Raw genomic sequence first — 24,758 nt, forward strand, 5'->3', positions numbered from 1 at the left:
TATGTTGTTTATGATTTCTGGAATCACGGATATTGTTAGAATCAGTATAAACAATATTTGATATGATTGTATCTGATTTTATTTTGAAACCCTAAAACGACAAAACCGATTTTTACCGAATGGTCATGGTTTGGAATTCTGAATTTTTTTTGATGAACTCCGATTGACCTGAAATTTGGTAAGTTCATCGGAAACGGCCCACTGAACAATACTCACCGATTTGCTATGACCAAGGGTCTTTTTTGGCCATTTGAGGTCGTTTAGATGGGTTTATGGACGTTTTTCTATTTTTGGAAAATTTTTTGTTAACCGAAATTTTTTATTTTAACTAATGATGGTGTTAGGGTTCATTCTCTATGGTCTCCATTGTATGTAGCAGTAATATAATGATTTTATGTGTTGACATAGGTCTTCCTCCCCATCGGATAGATTCATTATGGTTAATTACTATGCTGTAATCCCTAGTTAAATGATAGCTTGTCTTGACTCTCCAACTGAGTTACACGTTGGTTCAGTGGGACTAGGGATAATATAATGTGATATATACCTAATATAAATTATCAGTTTACTCTCCATCTGAGTTGGTTCTGTTTTTTATGGGGTAATATATCTGGCATGACTCATATATTTTGCATGAATAGTTAAGTTTCCCTATCGAATCTAACTGTTCGGTAAGCATGGTTTTATGTGTGATGTGTGGTTTGAATCTTGTTATTCTTTCAGCATAACTAATGATCTATTTAATGTTTATATCTCTTAGATTAATCATGTCTTCTTTCAACCCACTTACCGTTATTCTGAACCAAAACAAGTTAGAGGGTCCGAATTATGTTGACTGGAAACGAAACCTGGATATTGTCCTAACTGCTGAAGGTTACAAATTTGTGCTGGTTGATGAGTGCCCAGAAAAACCTGGAGAGGATGCTTCGGAAGACCAGATTAGGGCCTATGATAAATGGGTCAAGGCTGATGAGATGGCGCGATGTTACATTCTTGCCTTGATGGCGAATGTTTTGCAACATCAGCATCAGTCAATGGGGGTATGCGCACGACATGCTTGAAAATCTCAAAGTGATGTTCGGAGAGCAAAATCGTGCGGCTAAGCAGACAGCCATGAAAGCCCTTTTGAACACTAAGATGGCTGAAGGATCTTCGGTTAGGAAACATGTACTTGACATGATGAGTCTTCTGAACGAACTTGAGGTTCTTGGAGCTGTCATTGATAAGGAATCTGAAGTTGAGCTGGTCCTACAGACTCTGCCTGACAGTTTTCAGCAATTTCGTTTGAACTACAATATGAACAAAATGGATTTGTCACTGGCGAAATTGTTGAATGAGCTGCAGGCGGCAGAGTCCATTATCAAGCAACAAGCTCCTGCTTTGGCAATGACTGTTGAGAAAGGTTCGGTTCCCAAGCCGAAAGGCGGACAGAAAAAGAAAAAGGCTCGCAAGGTTGTGGCACCCGGAGTTGCTGCTGGTGGTGTAAGCAAGCCTAAGGGCAAGTGTTATCACTGCAAGCAGCCTGGGCATCACAAGAAACAATTCCCCGCCTATCTGGCTAAGATGAATAAGCAAGGTAATTCACATTTAAATGTCGTTGAAACTTGTTTAGCGGCTGTTTCTACCATGTCATGGTGTATAGATTCGGGAGCCACTAATCATATCTGCACTTCTTTGCAGGGATTTCAGGAAACGCGGCGGCTAAGTGAGAATGAAGTTTGCGTTTTTCAAGCCAATGGCGAACCAGCACCAGCTTTAGCTTTAGGATATATTAGAGTTGAGTTTAGTAGTGATAGAGTTTTGAATTTAAAAGACGTTTTATATGTACCTTCCATTAGAAGGAATTTGCTTTCAGTTTCGAGATTAATGGATGCTGGTTATAATGTCTTTTTTATTAATAACTCTGCTATTATTAAGTACAATAGACTTTTTATCTACACTGCTGCCAGAGTACATGATCTATTTATACTTGATATTTCTCCTGATGTGCTACAACCGAAAGAGCTAAATAACGTTGATCTGCCACGTAAAAGGAAGCGTATTTCTGAATTGAGTCAAACTTATTTATGGAATTTATGTCTAGGTCATATAAATCTAAACAGGATTTCAAGGTTGGTCTCTGATGGACCCCTGAGTTCATTGAAAGTGGAGGCACTACCAACCTGCGAATCCTGTTTAGAAGGAAAACTGACCAAGAGACCTTTCCCTTCAAAAGGAAATAGAGCCAGTGATAAGTTGGAGTTAATTCATTCTGATTTGTTTGGACCTGTGAATATACAAGCAAAAGGTGGTTTTGAGTATTTTGTGACTTTCACGGATGACTACTCGAAATACGGATATATTTATTTGTTGCGCCGTAAGTCTGAGTGCTTTGAGAAATTCAAAGAATTTAAGACAGAAACGGAGAAACGACATGATAAACATATCAAATCATTGCGATCTGATCGCGGTGGTGAATACCTTTCTGCAGAATTCATTAGATACTTATCAGATTACGGAATAACATCTCAATTATCTGCTCCGGGAACACCACAACAAAATGGTGTAGCAGAAAGAAGAAATAGAACCCTTATGGAAATGGTCAGATAAATGTTGAGTTATTCCGACCTGCCCTCATCCTTTTGGGGATATGCTTTAGAAACAACAAATTACATTTTGAATTTGGTTCCTTCCAAGTCAGTACCTTCAACTCCAACAGAATTGTGGACTGGGCACAAACCCAGCCTGCGGCATATTCGAGTTTGGGGTTGTCCAACACATGTGTTGAAAGGGAAAACAGATAAATTGGAATCGAGGACAGACGTGTGCGTTTTTATTGGATATCCAAAAGGAACAAAGGGAGGTTTATTTTATTGTCCAAAAGAAAAGAAGGTGATTGTTACAACAAATGCCAAATTTCTGGAAGAGGATTATTTAATAAACCATGTTCCTAGAACCAAACTTGTTTTACAGGAATTGAGCAACGAAATAACAAAAGATTCGTCTCCAAAACACATCCCGGCAGCCAGTATTGATCTACCGCTGCGTTCTCGCAGTGGGAGGAATGTCAATAGCCAAGAGGACGCACATGAGGTAGTGCCCAACATCTCGCTGCCCCAAAGCAGTGGGAGTAATGTTGAGCAACCTGCAATTGTGCAACCTGAGCTTGAAGAAGAAGCTCATGAAATCCTGGCACCGCAAGGTGCAGAGGATAACGTTCAACATCCAGTTCTTCATGATGTTGTCGTGGATGAAAATGCACCTGTAGTGTCTCGTCGTAGTGGGAGAATTATTAGAAAACCTTCTCGGTATGTACTCTTGGGAGAATCTTACGATAGGATCCCTGAAGAGACTAATACAGAACCTCTAAATTACGACGAAACACTACAGGATATAGATACTGAAAAGTGGATTGCTGCTATGAAATCTGAAATGGAGTCCATGTACTCCAATCATGTCTGGGATCTTGTGGAACCACCTGCGGGAGTTAAACCCATTGGCTGTAGATGGATCTATAAGAAAAAAAGAGGATTGGATGGAAAAGTGCAAACTTTTAAAGCAAGGCTCGTTGCGAAAGGGTTTACTAAAAAAGAAGGGATCGATTATGAGGAAACTTTTTCGCCGGTAGCCATGCTTAAATCAATAAGAATCCTCTTATCTATTGCTGCTCATTATGATTATGAGATCTGGCAAATGGATGTCAAGACGACCTTCCTTAATGGAAGTCTTGATGAGTGCATTTATATGGCACAAACAGACGGTTTCAAGAAGAGCGGTGATGAGCACATGCTGTGTAAGTTGAACAAATCTATTTATGGATTGAAACAGGCATCTAGGGCATGGAACATTTATTTTGACAAGTCGATTAAGACTTTTGGTTTTGATCAATGTGAAAACGAGTCTTGTGTCTATAAGAAATGGGATGGAGAAAAAGTAGCATTTTTGGTACTGTATGTAGATGATATCTTGCTCATAGGAAATAATGTGGGCATGTTGAATTCAGTTAAGGAGTGGTTATCCTCACATTTTGATATGAAGGACTTGGGAGAAGCGACTCATATCCTTGGGATCAAGCTCATGCGAGATCGCAAGCAAAGGATATTAGGCTTGTCTCAAGCACTTTATATTGATGCTATTCTCGCCAGATTTAGCATGCAAGATTCCAAGAAAGGATTCCTTCCTTTCAGGCATGGGATCTCTCTGTCCAAGGATCAGTATCCCAATACGGCTGATGAGATAGAGAAGATGAAGGCGGTCCCTTATGCTTCTGCTGTAGGGAGTCTTATGTATGCAATGCTATGTACTAGACCTGACATCTGCTTTGCTGTTGGCATAGTTAGCAGATTTCAGTCTAACCCTGGGAAAGAGCATTGAACTGCCGTTAAGCATATAATCAAGTACCTGAAAAGGACTAGGGATTATATGTTGGTTTTTCATTCAAACGATATTGTACCCATTGGGTATACAGACTCAGATTTCCAGTCAGATAAAGATTCTAGAAAATCTACCTCAGGACATGTGTTTACCTTAGGAGGAGGAGCCATAACTTGGAGGAGTATTAAGCAATCTTGTGTTGCAGATTCCACCATGGAAGCCGAATATGTGGCAGCCTCTGAGGCTGCCAAGGAGGCTGTTTGGCTCGGGAACTTCCTGAAAGAGCTTGGTGTTGTCCCTTCAGCACAAACACCAATTACACTTTATTGTGATAACAGTGGTGCGGTTGCAAACTCGAAGGAACCACGAATCCATAAGAGGAGTAAACATATAGAGCGTAAATATCATTTAATTCGTGACATTGTTCAGAGGGGACGGGTGAAAGTTTTGAAGATTGCATCAGCAGACAATTTGGCAGACCCGTTTACCAAAAGCTTGCCGCAGAAGACTTTTGATAGGCATGTAGAAGAAATGGGTATTAGAGTTGTAGATGCATGGTTATGAGTCTAAGTGGGAGATTGTTAGGATATACTATTAACCATGCGGTTTGATTATAGTATTATTCTTTTATTTCTTTTGGAACAATTGTTTATTTATTTATTCAATTCAATAAAGTCTTAATTTAAATAGATCATTTGTTCATATGTGTGCCCTTTACTTATATAGTAGACGTTTTAGTGGATGGAGTTTTAGCTTATGCGCGGATACTTGTTCTCTAAGGTATTATTGTTCTCTAAGGTATTATTTTTCTCTAGCCGAATACTTGCCACTCAAGTATTACGTTCACAAAAGTTCAGGATACACAGCAGAAGATCGTAGACCTGGAGAGCACGGACCCCATTGAAGACTTGTGCAACAGCTTCAAAAGGTTAGTGTTACAATCTCGAATTTGATTATGTTTGTCTAGTTTACATGTAAGAATATGATCTTGGATGTTTGCTTCCGCTGCGTGTATATGCATATTTCCAACACTTACTGCCGTTCTGCAAGGGTGATCTACATTCAGTGACACATCCTTTTTATGGTTTCCAAAGGTTTTCCGAAGCTTCTGGTTTAAATACAAATTCGGATAAAAGTTCCATTTACTTTGGGGGAGTTAAACCTGTTGTCCAAGCCAGTATACTGCAAGCACTGGGGTTTGCTAAAGGTGAATTACCTTTAGGTATTTGAGAGTGCCCTTAAGTCCCAAAAGGATGTCTATAGTCCAGTGTAAAACATTGGTGGATAAAATTTTAAACAGAGTTAAGTCTTGGACTGCTAGGTACCTCCTATATGTAGGCAGGGTTCCGTTAATAATAACAACCTTATTTTCTATACAAGTTTTCTTGTCCCAGGTGTTTGTTCTTCCTAAAAAGGTGGTGCATATGATTAAGACTACATGCAGAACCTTTCTTTTGACTGGCCAGGCTGATTCTTCTAAAAAGGCCTTGATTGCTTGGGCTAAATTGTGTAGTCCTAGAGTTACTGGAGGATTGAATATATTGGACATTAAAGTGTGGAACAAGGCTGCTATATGCAAACTATTGTGGACATTGAGCAAGAAGAAAGACAAGCTCTGGGTGATTTGGGTGTACACATACTATGTGAAGGATGAGGGTGTATAGGGTGCCAACTGCAATCGGGCATCTTGGATAGTTCAAAGAATTTTTAAAGCACAGAAATACTTTGAACAAGTGGGCTGTGATGCATCAGATGTTTGTAGGCTCAGATGCTTCTCCATCAAAGAGATGTATATCAAGTTGAGAGATGTGATGCCTAAGGTGGATTAGAGGAAACTAGTATGTAATAACCAATGAGCTCCGAATTGTCAATATCCATGGGTTGGAAAATATTTAAAGTTATCTTCAACTGAGGAATCTGGAATCCATCGTCATAGCATAAGCATATTGGAGGCCGCATCTTGGAAATAGTGCATTACTAATAGCCTACTGAATGCAGAGGCTGAGCGACAAGGAGAAAAAGGAGGATCAATTGATTTCTCTTCCTTGAAAAAATATGTTCCGTAAAGAAAATAATTTTTTTGATGGGATATAATGTAACGACCCGCTAAGTCGTTATGGGGGGTGACTTAGAAAATTAGACTTCCGTTGGGAATTTCGAGACTGCGAGTGAATCCGTAGCGTATTTTTATGTATCTGTACATGTTTTGTTTGCATCTGTAGTCCCTTGGATTGGTGTTGGGATTTTTGGGTAAAAACTGTTGCAAAAACCCAAACTACTGGTCAAAATGGACCGCTGCAGCGGGTCTGTCATAGCGGCTTGTGGGTCGCCGCTGCTGGAAGCGGGACTTTAATGAGGCCCGCCATAGCGAGAGCTTCCCGCTCTAGTGAGACCGCTGCAGCGGTCGAGGGAGGCAGAATTCGTATTTTATATTCTTTATTCCGAACCAATACCCCATATAACACCAAAACAGTTTCCAAGAACTGCTGTGGCGAAAATTTAAGGCTAGGCTAAAGTGCGCTTGAAAGGTAAGTCTTAACCCTTGACTTTTTAATTCCATCATCATGATAGATTTCCATGTGTAGTTAAAGGTCCATTAGTGGTGAATGAAAGCGCTAAAACCCTAGAACTTAAGAAAACTCTTGATTAATAAATGAGTTATTGATTTTATTGTTGTTTAATCATCTAGAAGTATATACAATCACTTTCTAGGATGAGAACTTGTCTATTAATAGTGGGACTTATTAATTGAGATGTAGGGTTTCATAAAGATGATAACTTTAGCATAAAAACTGCTAGAAAAAAATGGTTGAATTGATTAGACATCCCATGAATAGGAATAGTATGATGGTTTGGGGTTGATGTTATGATGAATTCATGCATAGTGATAGTTCACCCACTAAAAAGGGTAGAATGTAATTGGGTTCTTTTCCCCAAGGTGTTGTATTGTTTGAGTAGATGACTTGAATATTCATATAGCTCTATATTTCTAAATTTTGATCGTTCGGAAGCTTTACAAAAGGGGAAAGCTATCGCAGAGTTATTACATTGTTGCAGTGCTGCATTAAGGTAGGTTACGGTTTCCTTGAGTTAGGCTTTGATTAGTTGATTGAATGTGATACGAAATTAATGGGAGAAGCATGATTAGGGCTTCAGACATAAAGTGTGGTTGATAATTCCTACAATTTGATATAGATTGATTAATTATATGATGAATTGATATGAAATGATAAAGAAGGAGTTCATATATACTCTTCTTGTTGACTTGGAGTAATCCCTTATTCATGATTATTGATGATTTAATTTTTGAGTCTTCATATGACTTGTGATATGATGACTTGTGTTCCCTGATACTGATTCTTGATTGTTCACATTCCTTATTGATTGTGGAACGGAAATACATTGTGATGAGATAGTATGTAACTATGAAAAGGCACATTTGACATGGGGTGAGGATGTGGCCTAAGTTAAAGGCTCGTGATCCGAGGTAAGATTCCGGAGTGAGGGTACATGAACACCATGGGTCCCCTGTAGGTCATGGCTAATGGGTCAAACACTACCATTTAGCATGTGTGTACAGATATGTGACAAAGTTGAGATAATTTGTGCTTTACATTTGTGTTTGGTGATTACGTGGGTTGGGTTAATCTTATTGATTTCTATTTGTGTGGATTTATCTATCCCTGTGTTGGCAGATATATCGCTGATTGGATGATTCTTGTTGAATGTTTCGTATGGTTGTGTGCTGTTGTGCCTATCTGTCTATTTTATTGATTTTGTGATTTATGCATGATGCTAATCTTAGTTGGCCTATGATATCTACCGGTACATAGTGTTTGTTCTGATACTACCTTGCTGAATTCTTTTGAGTGCAGATTGTGATCCAGAGACTTCTACGAGACCTCATTTTTAGCTTGAGGCCAGTTTCCGATATATTCGAGGATGAGATATTATCCATACCAGGACGCCTGAAGATCTTTCCTATTTTAGATATCTATTTCATTTCAGACATTTATGTTTTTTCAGACAATGATTCTTTCTTAGACAGCTATGTTAGAGTCCTTGTACGATGACCTTCGGATTTTGGGGTTGTAATAGTTTAGACTTCTGCAAATATTATTTATTTATGGCATGACTAGACTTTTGGAGGTATTTATATTTGTTATATCCCTTGAATTCTTTAAAATTGGTTAAGTAATTTGATAATGGTTTGGATGGTTGGTTAAGTAGATAGTTCGACCACTAGGAAATTTAGGGTGGGTGCCACTCGTGGCTGTTTGGGTCGTGACAAACTTGGTATCAGAGCTTTAGGTTCGTCGATCTCGTTGTACAAGGATATGTTTAGTAGAGTCTTGCGGATCGGTACGGAGACGTATGTACTTATCTTCGAGAGGCTATGGGAGACTAGGAAAATTCAATTTCTTTCTTTCTTTCTTTCTTTCTTTCTTTCTTTCGTGCTACTTGATTCCAATTGGTATCTGAATGATTCAAATTGGTATCTGACTCTTTCTTCTGTTCTCTTACAAATGTTGATGACTCGTGCGGCAGCAGCAGCTAATGAGGTACTCGCGTCGGCCTCTGGGGTCGTAGTGCAAGGTGGAGGATAGGCTACTGGGGCCGCCTTTAGAGGAGGAGGCCAGGCCAGAGGCCGTGGTCATGGTAGAGGCAGGGAAACAGCAGCACCAGCCAAGGGCAGGGCTCCTGCAGCTGGTCAGCAACGTACTGAGTCCTCTGAGCCTCAGGAAATTCCAGATGAGGCTACACACCTGGGTGTATTTCCTAGGCCAGTGGAAGGTCCGGTGTTGATTGGGGATGAGAATGATTTGTTTTGGTGATTCACTAAGATGCAACCTCGAGAGTTCTACTGCACTGAGGTTGAAGATGCTTACGAGTTCTCATGAGAGGCTCCATAAGATGGGGGCAGTGGAGAAATATGGTGTTGAGTTTGTGACCTTCCAGCTCTTGGGTAATGCCAAGTTATAGTAAAGGGCTTTTTTGGAGCGCAGGCTAGCAGAATCATCTCCGTTGACTTGGACTCAGTTCTATCACGTTTTTCTAGACAAGTATGTTCCTCGTACTGTGAGGGATTGCAGGCATGATGAGTTAAGTAATATTGAGTAGGATAATTTGTCTGTGGCTGCTTATGAGACTCGGTTTCATTCATTCTCTCGCTATGCCCTCTAGCTTGTGCCTACTGAGGAGGAGAGGGTTAGGAGATTTGTGAAGAAGTTGAACACTGCCGTTCAGTTGTCAGCTCTTAAGCTTGTAGCGACAGGTGCTTCTTTTTAAGAAGTGGTGGATCATGTTAGGACTGTCGAGGAAGTTAGGTAGGAGGGTTACCATAAGCACGCAGAGAAGAAGGCCCAAAAGGGTGGTGGTTACAGTGGCTCTTTCGCTAGGGGACAGAGTTCCCAGTTTTATTCGAGATGCCCTATTCAGTCAGCTATGCAGGTTTCAGCTGACTGCCCATCAGAGGTCAGTCAGCGCTATTCCAGTCAGCTAAGGGGTTCGCAGACCAGAGCTCTAAATTATGGTGGTTACTCAGCTTCGTCCGTTTCTGTTTAGCATCCGACGCTAGATCGTGGATGGTTTAAGTGTGGTGATATGGGGCATTTCAAGAGGAATTGTCCAAGACTTAGGCAATGTGGTTAGGGTACTCAGTTTCAGGCTCCCCAAGCCCCAGCATCAGATAAAGGGGGAAGATATTATGGTGGGAACCGTGCTTAGTCTGGGCGTGGCGGTCAAACCACTAGTAGAGGTGGCCCCCAGCCTAATAGAGGCGGGTTTCAGTCTGGTAGCGGTGGTCGTCAACCCGGCAGGGGTGGAGCTCAGACAGGGCAGGTCGATCGCAATGGCTCGCAGTCTACTGGCTGATGGGTTCATTGTTATGCCTTTCCTAGTAGGACAGAGGCTGAGGGCTCAAATACAGTTATTACAGGTAACATCTCAGTCTGTCATCGGATGGCTTCTGTATTGTTTGACCCGGGTTCTACGTTTTCTTATGTGTCTACATATTTCTCTATGGATCTTGATATGGTCTGTGATTTACTTGATGCCCCTATACATGTATCTACTCCAGTTGGAGATTCTGTGGTCGCAGATAGAGTTTTTCGATCTTATACTATCACATTTATGGGGTGTGGCACCTGGGTTGACTTAGTGATTTTAGACACGGTAGATTTTAATGTCATCCTAGGTATGCGTTGGCTAATTCCTTACCATGTAATTCTGGACTGTCATGCTACGACAGTCACCTTAGCTATGCCCGGGGTTCCTAGACTTAAGTAGAAGGGTAATCTTAGTCCTTCCCCGAAGAAAAGAATTTCCTTTATTCGTGCAAAGAAGCTAGTGGACTGGGGGTGTTTGGCTTTTTTGACTTATATTCATGATACTAGTGTTGACGGTCCATCTCTTCAGTCAGTACCTGTGGTACGGGAGTTTGCGGAGGTGTTTCCCGTAGACTTGCCAAGCATGCCACCGGATCGTGACATTGACTTTTGCATTGGCTTAGTAAGGGTTTCATCCGTTCGAGTGTCTCTCCGTGGGGCGCTCCCGTTCTATTTGTGAAAAAGAAAGATGGGACTATGCGGATGTGCATTAATTACTGCCAGTTGAATAAAGTCACCATCCGAAATAAATACCCCATCCCTCGTATTGATGATTTGTTTGACCAGCCACAGGGGGCTTTTGTGTTTTAGAAAATTGACTTGAGGTCGGGGTATCATCGGTTGAAAATTCGGGCAAAGGTTATTCCTAAGACTTCTTTCCGGACCAGGTGTGGGCATTATGAGTTTCTGGCTATGTCTTTCGGGCATACTATGTTTCTGGTTATTTCTTTCGGGCTTACTAATGCCCCAGCCTCTTTTATGGATTTGATGAACTGTATTTTTAAGCCATACTTAGATTCCTTCGTGATTGTGTTCATCGATGATATTTTGATTTATTTGAGGAGTAAGGAAGATCATGAAAAACATTTGAGGGTTGTTCTTGGGTTGCTGAGAGATAGGGAGTTATATGCCAAGTTCCCTAAGTGTGAGTTTTGGCTCACGTCTGTGTCCTTCTTGGGACATGTGGTTTCGAAGGAAGGAATTGTGGTGGATCCGAAAAAAATTGAGGCAGTGGGTTCGTGAATGGGTTTGCTTCCATTGCTTCGCATTTGACGCGGTTGACTCAGAAAGAGGTACCTTTTCAGTGGTCCGACGAGTGTGAGGAGAACTTCCAAAAGCTCAAGACTTTATTGATTGCAACACTTATTCTATCTTTGCCCACGCAGGGCAAGGACTTTGTATTTTATTATGATTCTTCTTATTCTGGTTTGGGTGTTGTTTTGATGCAGGAAAAGAAGGTGATTGCCTATGCTTCCAGGCAGCTGAAGGGTCATGAGAAGAACTATTCTACTCATGATTTGGCGTTGGCAGCGTTGTGTTCGCGTTGAAGATTTGGAGGCACTACCTCTATGGTGCCCATTGTGAGATATTTACTGATCATCACAGTTTTTAACATGTTTTTACTCAGAAGGATCAAAATTCTAGGAAGCGGAGATGTATAGAGTATCTTAAGGATTACGACATTACTATATTGTATTATCCTGACAAGGCAAATATGGTGGCAGATGCCTTGAGCTGGAAATCAGCTAGTATGGGGAGTTTGACTCATTTGGTTACATCAGAGCGTCCGTTAGCCAGGGAGGTTCAGACTCTGCTAAATGTTTCATGGGGCTTGAGGTGTCTAATTCAGGCAGGGTGTTGGCTTGTGTTAAGGTGAGATCCTCATTTCTGGAGCAGATTAAGGCCAGACAGTTCGAGGATGCGAGTTTGAGTAAGATTTGCAATAAAGTCTTGCGTGGTGAGGCCAAGGAAGACGTGATTGATGATGAGGGTGTCTTGAGAATCAAGGGGCGTGTTTGTGTTCCCTGTGTTGATGATTTGATTAAGACAATTTTAGCAGAGGCTCACAGTTCTAGATATTCTATTCATCCTGGTGCTACCAGGATGTACCTTGACTTGAGGCAGCACTACTGGTGGGGTAGGATGAAGCGTGAACTTGTTGAGTTCGTTGCACAGTGTTTGAATTACCATCAGGTGAAGTACGAGCACCAGAGACCCGGGGTACACTTTAGAGGATGTCCATTCCAGAGTGGAAGTGGGAAAGGATAGCGATGGACTCTGTGGTTGGTCTTCCGAAAACGTTGGGTAAGTTTGATTCGATCTGGGTCATTGTTGATAGATTGACCAAGTCTGCCCATTTCATACCGGTTCAGATTACCCATACCGCCCAGAAGTTGGCCCAAATTTATATCCGGGAGATTGTTCGCCGGCAAGGGGTTCTATTTCCATCATATTCGATAGAGGCACGACGTTTACATCTCGATTTTGAAAGAATTTGCACTTGGAATTGGTATTTGATTGGACCTTAGTACAACTTTCCACCCTCTAACTTATGGACAGTCTGAGCAAACTATTCAGGTCCCAGAGGATATGCTCTGTACTTGTGTGATTGACTTCAATGGCCATTAGGATCAGCTCTTGCAATTGGCTGAGTTTGCTTATAGTAATAGTTATTATTTGAGCATTGATATGGCCCCGTTTGAGGCTCTTTATGGGAGGAGATGTAGGTCTCCTATTGGATGGTTTAATGCTTTCGAGGTAAGGCCATGGGGTACAAATCTTTTGAGAGAATCATTAGATACAGTCAAGGTGATTCGAAAAAAGCTCTTGGCTACTCAGAGTAGGCAGAAGGAGTATGCGGATCGAAAGGTCCGAGATCTTGAGTTCATGGTTGGAGAACAGGTATTATTGAAGGTCTTACCCATGAAGGGTGCGATGAGATTTAGGAAGAAAGGTAAGCTTAGTCCCAGATTCATTGTTCTGTTTGAGATTATCAATCGTGTGGGGGATGTAGCCTATGAGTTGGCTTTTCCCCCAGGTTTGTTAGGTCTCCACCCAGTGTTCCATGTCTCTATGTTGAAAACGTATTATGGTGATAGTTCGTTTGTCATTCGTTGGGATTCTGTCTTGTTGGATGAAAATCTATCCTACGAAGAAGAGCCTGTTGCTATTTTAGATAGAAAGGTTCGTAAGTTGAGGTCGAAAGAAATAGCTTCAGTGAATGTTCAGTAGAAGAACCGTTCCATTGAAGAAGCTACTTGGGAGACAGAATCCGATATGTGAAAGAATTATCCCCAGCTTTTCACTGAGTCAAGTAACTTCCCCTTGTTCCTTCTTTTGTCCGTTCGGGGACGAACGCTATTTAATTAGTATCTAATATAACGAACCGCTAGGTTGTTATGGTGGGTGACTAAGAAAACTAGACTTCCATTTGGAATTCTGAGGCAGGTGAGTCTCTAGCGTGTTTTTATGTATCTGTACATGTTTTGTTTGCGTTTGTAGGGCCTTGGATTGGTGTTGGGATTTTTGGGTGAAAACTGGTGCAAAAACTTGAGCCACTGGTCAAAATGGACCGCTGCAGCCGGTGTGGAACCGCTGCAGTGGGTCCGTCGTAGTAAGTTTTCGGTCGCCGCCGCGTGAAGCGGGGCTTTAATGAGGTCTGCCATTGCGGGAGCTTTCTCGCTATAGCGAGACCGCCATAGCGAGACACTGACCATTGCAGCGGTCGACGGGAGGCAGAATCCGTGTTTTATATTCTTTATTCCGAACTCATTCCTCACATAACACGAAAACAGTTTCCAAGAACTTCTGTGGCAAAAATTTAAGGCTAAGCTAAAGTGCGCTTGAAAGGTAAGTCTCAACCCTTGACTTTGTTAATTCCATCATCATGATAGATTTCCATGAGTAGTTAAAGGTCCATTAGTGGTGAATGAAAGGGCTAAAACCCTAGAACTTAAGAAAACTCTTGATTAATAAATGAGTTATTGATTTTGTTGTTGTTTAATCATCTAGAAGTATATACAATCACTTTCTAGGATAAGAACTTGTCTATTAATAGTGGGACTTATTAATTGAGATGTAGGGTTTCATAAAGATGATAACTTTAGCATAAAAACTGCTAGAAAAAATGGTTGAATTGATTAGACATCCCATGAATGGGAATAGTATGATGGTTTGGGGTTGATGTTATGATGAATTCATGCATTGTGATAGTTCACCCACTAAAAAGGGTAGAATGTAATTGGGTTCTTTTCCCCAAGGTGTTGTATTGTTTGAGTAGATGACTTGAATACTCATATAGCTCTATATTTCTAGATTTTGAACGTTCGGAAGCTTTACGAAAGGGGAAAGCTATTGCAGAGTTATTACATTGTTCCATTTCTGCATTAAGGTAGGTTATGGTTTACTTGAGTTAGGCTTTGATTAGTTGATTGAATGTGATACGAAATTAATGGGAGAAGCATGATTAGGGCTTCAGACATAAAGTGTGGTTGATAATTCCTACAATTTGATATAGATTGATTAATTATGTGATGAATTGATATGAAATGATAAAGAAGGAGTTCATATATACTCTTCTTGTTGACTTGGAGTAATCCCTTATTCATGATTATTGATGAATTGATTTTGAGTCTTGATATGACTTGTGATATGGTGACTTGTGTTTCCTGATATTGATTCTTGATTGCTCACATTCCTTATTGATTGTCGAACGTAAATACATTTTGATGAGAAAGATATATAAATATGAAAAGGAACATTTAATAGGGGGTGCGGATGCGGCTTAAGTTAAAGGCTCGTGATCTGAGGTAAGTTTCCACAGTGAGGGTACTGGACACCATGGGTGTCACGACCTATTTTAGTGTCACGACCCATTTTGACATACGTCGTGCGGGCACTTACCTTTCTCACCTCGGTAAGCGAACCCTCAATTCAGCGATAACGAAAGACATGAATAATAAATCAAGCAAGCGGAAAAGAATAATTACGTAAGTGTCACAATAATATATAATAGAAATAATGCGGAAATAGGAAACACCCCCAGGGTCTGATCTAAGTCATACAAGAGCATCTAAAAGAAATAAATACATGTCTGGAATAATATAATGATACATTAATCTGCCTATGTCTCCGAGTACAAAAGTACGACATAATAACAAGAGGAGTCTTCAAGGCGGCGAACGACTCGTGCTCACCCTGAAAACTCGATGCTAATGCTGAAGGCGACTATTAGCCACGTGAGACGGAGGAAGACCCAAAAGAAGTTTAGGCATATTCGAAATCTAGATTAGAAATCATGAAGAACGATACTAATAGTACTATCATTCAATTTAGGTCAAATCCAACCCTAGAATTTGGGGAAAGGGGCCCACAAGGTCAAAACGGGAGTAAAATATCAAATTAAGTACTAGGTGATCATAACCCAATAACTAATTGCTATTTTAACTCATGGATTCACCTAATTTTGAATTTCAAGTAAAACCCCAATTTTGGGTATAAACCCTAACTCATTGATTCAAGAATTCAACTCTAATAATGGAAGATATATGATTAACAAGCTTAGATTCATCAAAATCTAGCATAAACTCCCTCAATTTCATCATTAATACGCCTAAATAGAACATTCATTAACTCCACTTTTATCTTCCATTACTAAGGATTTACTAAGGAAAGAGGAATCTATGATGATTAGGAACAACGAGTTAGTATAGATGATTAGGAGAAATTACCACCAAGAACCTTCACCAATAATCTCCAAGAACAGATCTCAAAAGCTCTATTTTCGTAATTGTATTAAATGAAAGACTAATGGCTTTTAACACTTCATTAAATGAACTCACTGCCTGTCATCCGCTTTGGCGAAGCTAAGGCCGCTCCAGTGGTGCCTTGACCTCTATAGCAGTCAAGCCCAAATGGCCAGGACCGCTCCAGCGGCAGGGTGACCGCTCCAGCGGTACTGCTGTCGCGGTGCAGGTGCCGCTAAAGCAGGCACCAGACACTAGAACCCCCCCTCACCCCTTCAAGTTTTCACACTTCAAACCGATTTCCGACTAATTCCCGAGGCCATCTGCTCACATTCCACATGCATAGACACATATAAAAACATGCTACGAACGTGCTCGTGGTCTCGAAATTTCCAACAGAGGTCTCGTTAACCGAGTGAACCCCCGATACCTTAATTCTAATTTCCCAACCCAAGTTGCAAAATGCATCCGAGTGCATTGGGCACTGAACCAGATATACATACAAGTTCTAAACGACCATCCGGACCTCTCAAAATCGACAGATTTTCAAAAAAGACCCGTTTACCCAAAAGTCAACCTTGGGTCAACTCTTTTTCACTTAAAGCTCATATTTCACAAAAAATTGCCCGAATCAAGTTTAGAAAGCTCGGAAAGCATGCCAACGGTCCCCTTGGATCAAAAGTGAGCTAATCAATGCTTAGAAAGGGGTAGAAATGCCGAAAAAACTATAACGACCAAACGGGTCGTTACATCAGATAACAATTGAACTATCGCTCGTCCTCGAGCGAATAAGAGAAAATAGCGAAAAATACCTGAATCAGTGAACAACTAGGGATATCGGCTAGGCATGTCGGACTCAGTCTCCCAAGTAGCCTCCTCAATAGGGCGATGCTTCCATTGCACCTTCACAGAAGCAATCTCTTTCGACCTCAACTTTTTTGAACCTGCCTATCCAAGATCGCAATAGGCTCCTCCTCATAAGTTAAATTCTCATCAAGTAATATCGAATCCCAACGAACAATGTAGGTACCGTCGGCATGGTGCTTCTTCAGCATCGAAACATGAAAAATCGGATGAAATCTTGCCACGCCTGGGGGAAATACCAACTCATAAGCTACATCACCACACGATCAACAATCTCAAATGGACCAATATACCTGGGGCTCAACTTGCCCCTCTTACCAAACCTAATAACACCCTTTATGGGTGAAACCTTAAATAGAACCTGGTCACTAACTGCAAACTCCAAATCTTGGACCTTCCGGTCCGCATACATCTTTTGCCGACTTTGAGCTGCTAAAAGTTTGGCCTGAATAACTCTCACTCTATCAAGGGACTCTCTCAACAGATATGTAGTCCAAGGTTGAGGAATCCATCAAACCAGCCAACCGGAGATCTACATCTCCTACCATACAAGGCCTCAAAAGGCTCCATGCTAATACTCGAATTATAACTGTTATTGTACGCAAACTCTACAAATGGTAAGTGCTGATCCCAATGACCACCAAAGTCAATAACACACGCTCTCAACATGTCCTCGAGCACCTGGATGGTCCTCTCGGACTGGCCATCGATCTGGGGATGAAAAGTTGTACTAAGATCCAATCGGGTATCTAACTCCCCATGAAATGCCCTTCATAATCGGGAAGTGAAGATAGTACCTGATCAGATACAACAGAAATAGGACCCCACACCATCTCATTATATCCCGAATGTAAAGCTTCGCTAACTTCTTCGCGGTATAGGAAACTTGAACTGGAACAAAGTGAGCGGACTTAGTCAACCCATCAACTATCACCCAAATAGAGTCAAACTTGCTCAGGGTCTTCGGAAGACCCATAAAAAAATCCATGGTAATCCTCTCCCACTTCCACTTGGGAATGGGCATCCTCTGAAGCACACCACTGGGTCGCTGGTGCTCATACTCTACCTGCTGATAATTTCCACACTTAGCCACGAAATCAACTATATCCCTCTTCATCCGATACCACCAATAGTGCTGTCTCAAATCACAATATATCTTAGTCACCCCTGGATGAATGGAATAGCGAGACCTATAAGCCTCAGATAAGATCAATTGAATCAAATCACTAACACGAGAAACGCACATGCATCCCTTAATCCTGAAAATGCTCTAATCACGGCCTTCTTGGCCTCAACCCTCAAAACTCTCTCTCGAATCTTGCTCAACTGAGCATCCTCAAACTGATCCGATCCAATAAAGACGACCTCACCTCTGCACAAGCCAAAAATCTGCCTGGGGTTGAAATATCAAGGCAAACGCAGCTGTTGGCCAGAGTCTGAACCTTCATGGCCAATGGTTGCTCAGAAACAATCAATTGATCTAAACTCCCCATACTCATTGCCTTGCGACTCAGGCTTCAGCCACCACATTGGCCTTTCCAGGGTAGTACATAATAGAGATGTGATAGTGCTTCAGGAGCTTGATGCATCGGTGCTGCCTAGAATTAAGATCTCTCTGGGTAAACACATGCTGAAGACTACGGTGATAGATGAAAATCTCACAATGGACACCGTACAAATAATGCCTCCAACTCTTCAAAGCGATGACCACGACCAACAACTCCAAATCATGGGTAGGGTAATTCTTCTCATGAATTTTCAACTGACGGGAAGCGTAAGCTATCACTCCACCCTCATGCATAAACATAGCACCCTAACCCACACGAGAGGTATCACAATAGATCTTAAAATCCTTGCCTTCCTCGGGCAATGCTAATACCGCGGCTGAAGTCGCCTAGCCCCTCACAACCTCAATCTTCTGTAGGTCAACCATGATCCGATCCTTGGACACAACAAGGCCCAAGAATGCCACAAACTCTAACCAAAACTCACACTTACAAAACTTTGCAAACAGGCTATGCTTCTTCAACAACCCAAGAACATAATGTAGATAGCTCCCATGCTGCTCTGTACTCTTGGAATATACCAAGATATCATCAATGAACACAATCGCGAAGGAACCAAGGAATGGCCTAAAGATACCATTCATCAAAGTCATAAAAGCAGCCGGGGCATTGGTAAGCCTAAAAGACATCACTGAAAACTCATAGTGTCCATATCTCGTCCGAAAGGCTGTCTTTGGAATATTCTCCACCCTGATCTTCAACTGGTGGTAGCCTGAACGCAAATCAATCTTCGAAAACACCGAAGCACCCTAAAGCTGGTCAAACAGATCATCAATACGAGGCATAGGGCACTTGTTCCAAATAGTAACCTTGTTCAGTTGGCGATAATCAATGCATATCCTCATGGTCCCATATTTTTTCTTCACAAATAACACAGGAGTACCCCAAGGGGAGACATTCGGTCTAATGAACTCCTTACTCAATAAATCTTGTAACTGCTCCTTAAACTCTGCAGGTGCCATCCAATATGGCAGAATAGAAATAGGGCGAGTGCCTGGATCCAAGTCAATACAGAAATCAATGTCACGATCGGGTGGCATACCCGACAGATTCGACGGGAATACCTCCGCGAACTCGCTCACACTAGAGATAGACTCAAGGGGTGGAGATGCAACAGTCGTATCACGAACATGAGCTAAATAGGATAAATACCCGTTATTAACTAACTTTTTTTCCTGATGGAAGGAAATGATCTTTTTCGGAGCGGGACTAGGAGTACCCCTCCACTCGAGCGTAGTAGTGCCCGGCATGGCTAAGGTGACTGTCTTGGCGTGACAGTCCAAAATCGTGTGATAAGGAGAAAACCAGGACATCCCCAATATAATATCAAAGTCCACCATATCGAGAATCATCAAATCTACCCAAGTGTCATACCTCATAAAAGTAACCAAACAAGACCGGTAAACCCGATCAGTAATCACAGAATCTCCAACCGGAGTAGACACATGAGCAGGTATATCTATGCTATCATAAGGCAAATCCTAACCAACAACATGATATGCAGATACATACGAATAGGTGGATCCAGGATCAAATAACACAGATGCTGCTCTATGACAGACAGAAATGGCACCTGCAATAATAGTATATGAGGCCTTTACCTTGGGCCTATCCGAAAATGAGTAACAACGGGCCCCACCACGTCCAATCTGAGATCCCCTTCTCGTACTTTGGGACCCTCCTCTAGCTGCTTGGGATCCACCTCTGGAACCTTCGAAACCACTGTGGCCTGACTGAACGTCGCCTCTCTGAGAAACACCACCTCGACCACCGGACGGTGTCGGGGTCCTCTGTGGATGATAATCCCTACTGGGTTGGAAGAAACTCCTAGCAATATGACCAACCTCTTCACAAGAAAAATAAATCAGAGGGGACGAAGGCTGATAAACTGAAGCTGAAGACCCGGAGGAAACAACCCTGTCTACTGGTTTGGAAAATGAACTCTCAGGACCTCAATGTCTGGGTGGCTCACTGGGGGAAGCCTATAGCGCTGAATGCACAGGTCGGTCGAAATATGGCTGATGCGGCCTAGAACACTGACCGGCGCCCCTCGAAGTAAAACCACCATAACTCTCAATCTGACGTGGTTTCTTGTTACCACCACCAAATGCGCGGGCCTTAGCGCCCTCAGCCATAGAAGCAGGCTCGATGATGGACTGAAAAGAAGCTCCCATAGACTCTATCTGAAGACAGGAAAATATAGAGAGCCTACTAGCCCAACAAGAAAATGCCTGATCCTGTCGGCCTTAGTAGGGATCAACGGAGTGGAATAACAGGCCAAATATAGGAAGCGGGTCACATAGGTCTCCAAAGATATACCTCTCTGCTCAAGATGTAGAAACTCCTCCATACGCGCCTCTCTCAAAGACAGGGGCACTTACTTTTCAAGAAAGGCCCGGTAGAACTGAGTCCAAGTCAGGGGAGGAGAACTCTCAGGTCTGCAAGCCACAAAATACCTCCACCAAGTCTTCGTGTCGCCACAAAATTGGTAGGACGCATAGTCAACCCCATGCGTCTCAAGGATCCCCGTCCGGTGTAGCAACTCATGCATATCTAGAATGAACTCATAAGCGTCCTCAGAAGAAGTACCCAAAAACCTCGGCGACTCTAACCTCCTGAATCTCAACAAGATCCTAGTCAGACACGGTTATAACAGCGCCCTCCATGGGCCAAAGATCATCACCAAGAGCGGGTATAGCATCAATACGGGGAGCCATAGCTGCAGCGGGGTATGCTACCCGAGTAGGTCCCTGCTCAGGATCTGCGCCCCAACTCTAGTCTGTGAACCTCTACCAGGGGTAGTAACACCAACGGCGGCTTGCTGGGCATCCAGATGAAGCAATACACTGGTCATTGTATTATGCATAACCTGATCAGAAGTAACCTCGGGCTGTGTCCCTGCTTGGGCCACATTATCTACGGTCGAGTCTCGATCCCGCTGATCCTCAAGCTGAGGAGACAGAGATCTCTCGCGCTGTTGTCCTACCGCAGGAGCCTTAACCCTGGATAGGGCAGCCCTGCGGCCTCTAGCTCTGCCGCGCCCTCTGGCCGTCGCTCGCCCTCTAGTTCTAGCCGTAGCTGCGGGCTCTGGCACCTGACCTATCGAGTCCTTACCATCTGTGAGAGTAGAGATAAGAGTCAGATACCAATTTGATTCTTCCAGATACCAATTAGAATAAGGTAGCACGAAAGAGTGAAAGAAAGTGAGATTTTCTTAATGTCCTACAGCCTCTCGCAGATAAGTACGGAGCTCATCGTACCGATCCATGAGACTCTACTAAACATGCTCTTATATTATGTATCGTTAACCTAGGGCTCTGATACCAACTTGTCACGACCCATTTTGACATAAGTCGTGTGAGCACTTACCTTTTTACCTAGGTAAGCAAACCCTCAACCCAGCGATAACGAAAGACATGAATAATAAATCAAGCAAGCGGAAAAGAATAATTACGTAAGTCTCACACTAATATATTATAGAAATAGTGCGAAAATAGGAAACACCCCCAGGGTCTGATCTAAGTCATACAAAAGCGTCTAAAAAAATAAATACAATTCTGGAATAATATAATAATATATCAATCTGTCTATGTCTCGGAGTAGAAAAGTAAGACATAATAATAAGACGAGTCTTCAAGGCAGCGAACGAATCGTGCTCACCCTAGAAACTCGATGCTAATGTTGAAGGCGACTATCAGCCACGTGAGATGGAGAAAGACCCAACCTGATACTCTGCAGATCAGTACAAAACCACAGTACTGGTAGATATCATAGGCCGACTAAGTATAGCTAACATAATTCAGACAATAAATCATGATAAGCAGATAAATCAACAAGTATAAGTCAAAATAATCAGCCAAGTATACGTCATATCCTAAATAGAGCACCTAATCCCAAATGTGCCAAGTCTCAATATGTCCAATCCGAAACCAACATCACAAGTAATAACACCAAATCATCTCAAGATAAGCTGTGAATGCAATGCAATGTCATGCAAATGTTGTGTACACATGTACTCCGGATGGAAATATCGACATCTCGGTAGCACAACCCCAGGTGACTCGCGAAGTCTAAGTGCCACTCGTCCTGGATCTTTGCCCAACAGACAGACGAGACCCGAATCTTTGCCCACGGGGGTTCTCACCGGCACCACCCTGGGGGACATGCGGAGTTCATGCACTCACTCAATCCATGATTCCGGGACTAACATCGAATATCGGACTCTCACGTCACTCTCATTTAAAAATCGAGCCTAGCTCATCACAATGTTTCATCAAGTACTAACAGTGTATCAATAGTATACTATGAGAGTGCGTGTAATGCGTGTATCAACATCAATAATCAGTTCAATATCACATGTACCAACAATGGGTATGCCAACAATATAACGCCAACAATATCATGAAAGACTACACAAGTCATATAGAACTCTATCCTCGTATCAATATCAACCCGTAAGGTACTACAATATCACAATCAAGATGGAAACACAGATTCTGATATCTACTAACAACACGTGGCATCAAGCCAACACAATAGAGCAATCAAGTCACCCCAAAAATAGGGTGGCTAGCCCCAATCACGCAACAGGGCCCAACCTAAGATAATATCCAACCCAAATTCATACCCGAAGGTTTACATACTTTCTCTGACAATATAATCTAAATATATGCGTTGTTACACTAAGTCTCACCAAGGGTAAGCCATAACCTACCTGGATGGCCGAACAACAGCACCAACAAATCACTCTTTTGCCTTGCCCTTCCGATGAGCCTCAAAACCAGAGAAATCTAGGCATATTCGAAATCTAGATTAGAAATCATGAAGGACGATACTAATATTGCTATCATTCAATTTAGGTCAAATCCAACCCTAGAATTTAGGGAAACGGGGCCCATAAGGTCAAAACAAAAAATTCGGGAGTAAAATATCAAATTAAGTACTAGGTAATCAAAACCCAACAACTAATTGCTAATTTAACTCGTGGATTCACCTAATTTTGAATTTCAAGTAAAACCCCCAATTTTGGGTATAAACCCTAACTCCTTGATTCAAGAATTCAACTCTAATAATGGAAGATATATGATTAACAACCTTAGATTCATTAAAATCTAGCATAAACTCCCTCAATTTCATCATTAATAAGCCTAAATACAACATTCATTAACTCCACTTTTATCTTCCATTTCTAAGGATTTACTAAGGAAAGAAGAATCTATGATGATTAGAAACAAGAAATTAGTAAAAAGGATTAGGAGAACTTACCACCAAGAACCTTCACCAATAATCTCCAAGAACAGATCCCAAAAACTTTATTTTCGTAATGGTATTAAATGAGCAACTAATGACTTTTAACACTTCATTAAATGAACTCACTGCCCGTAACCACTTTGGCAACGCTAAGGCCGCCCCAGAGGTGTCGCTCTAGCAGTGCCTTGACCGCTATAGTGGTCAAGCCCAAATGGCCAGGACCGCTCCAGCGGTATCGCTGCCGCGGTGCTGGTGTTGCCAAAGCGGGCACCAGACACCAGAATCCCTCCCAAGTTTTCACACTTCAAACCCATTTTCGACTAATTTTCGAGGCCATCTACTCACATGCCACATACATAGACACACATAAAAACACGATACAAACGCGCTCGTGGCCTCAAAATTTTCAATGGAGGTCTCGTTGACCGAGTCAATCCCCGACACCTTAATTCTAATTTCCCAACTCAAGTTCCAAAATGCATTCGAGTGCATTGGGAACCAGACCAGATATACACACAAGTTCTAAACAACCATCCGGACCTCTCGGAATCGACGGGTTTTTAAAAAATGTCCGTTTACCCAAAAGCCAACTTTGGGTCAACTCTTTTTCTCTTAATGCTCATATTCACAAAACGTCGCCCAAATCAAGTCTAGACACCTCGGGAAGCATGCCAACGGTCCCCTTGGGTCAAAAGTGAGCTAATCAATGCTAGGAAGGGAGCGAAAATGCTGAAAAGACTATAACGACCAAACGGATCGTTACATTTAGGATCGCCCGGGCACCTACCATTCCACCTTGGTAGGTGAACCCTCAACCAAAACAAAAACATTTGCAAGTAAGGAACAAGATTCGCTATCCTTTAAGATATGTTATAATCAACAGCGGAAGTCAACCAATATATTAGTCAAAATAGCAAAAGTAGATACAATAATTTAATAAATACATCGACTCAATTCCCCAAGACCTGGTCTAGACTAGTACAAGAGAGGCTAAGGTTGAACCAGAATACAACAATAAATTTAAGACTCAACCTCCATCTTGGAATGAACACGATGAAGGCCTTCAAGAGAGGCACTAGACATCTTCCGAAAAC

General features: G+C 42.0%; 1 pseudogene; it reads left to right on the forward strand.

The window, feature by feature from the left end:
- Positions 1 to 767: 767 nt before the first annotated feature.
- On the forward strand, positions 768 to 4,353 carry LOC132613221 (uncharacterized; annotated as a pseudogene).
- Positions 4,354 to 24,758: the final 20,405 nt, after the last annotated feature.

This window comes from Lycium barbarum, chromosome 10 (genome assembly GCF_019175385.1).
Source record: "Lycium barbarum isolate Lr01 chromosome 10, ASM1917538v2, whole genome shotgun sequence".
NCBI classification, from domain to species: Eukaryota; Viridiplantae; Streptophyta; class Magnoliopsida; order Solanales; family Solanaceae; genus Lycium; species Lycium barbarum.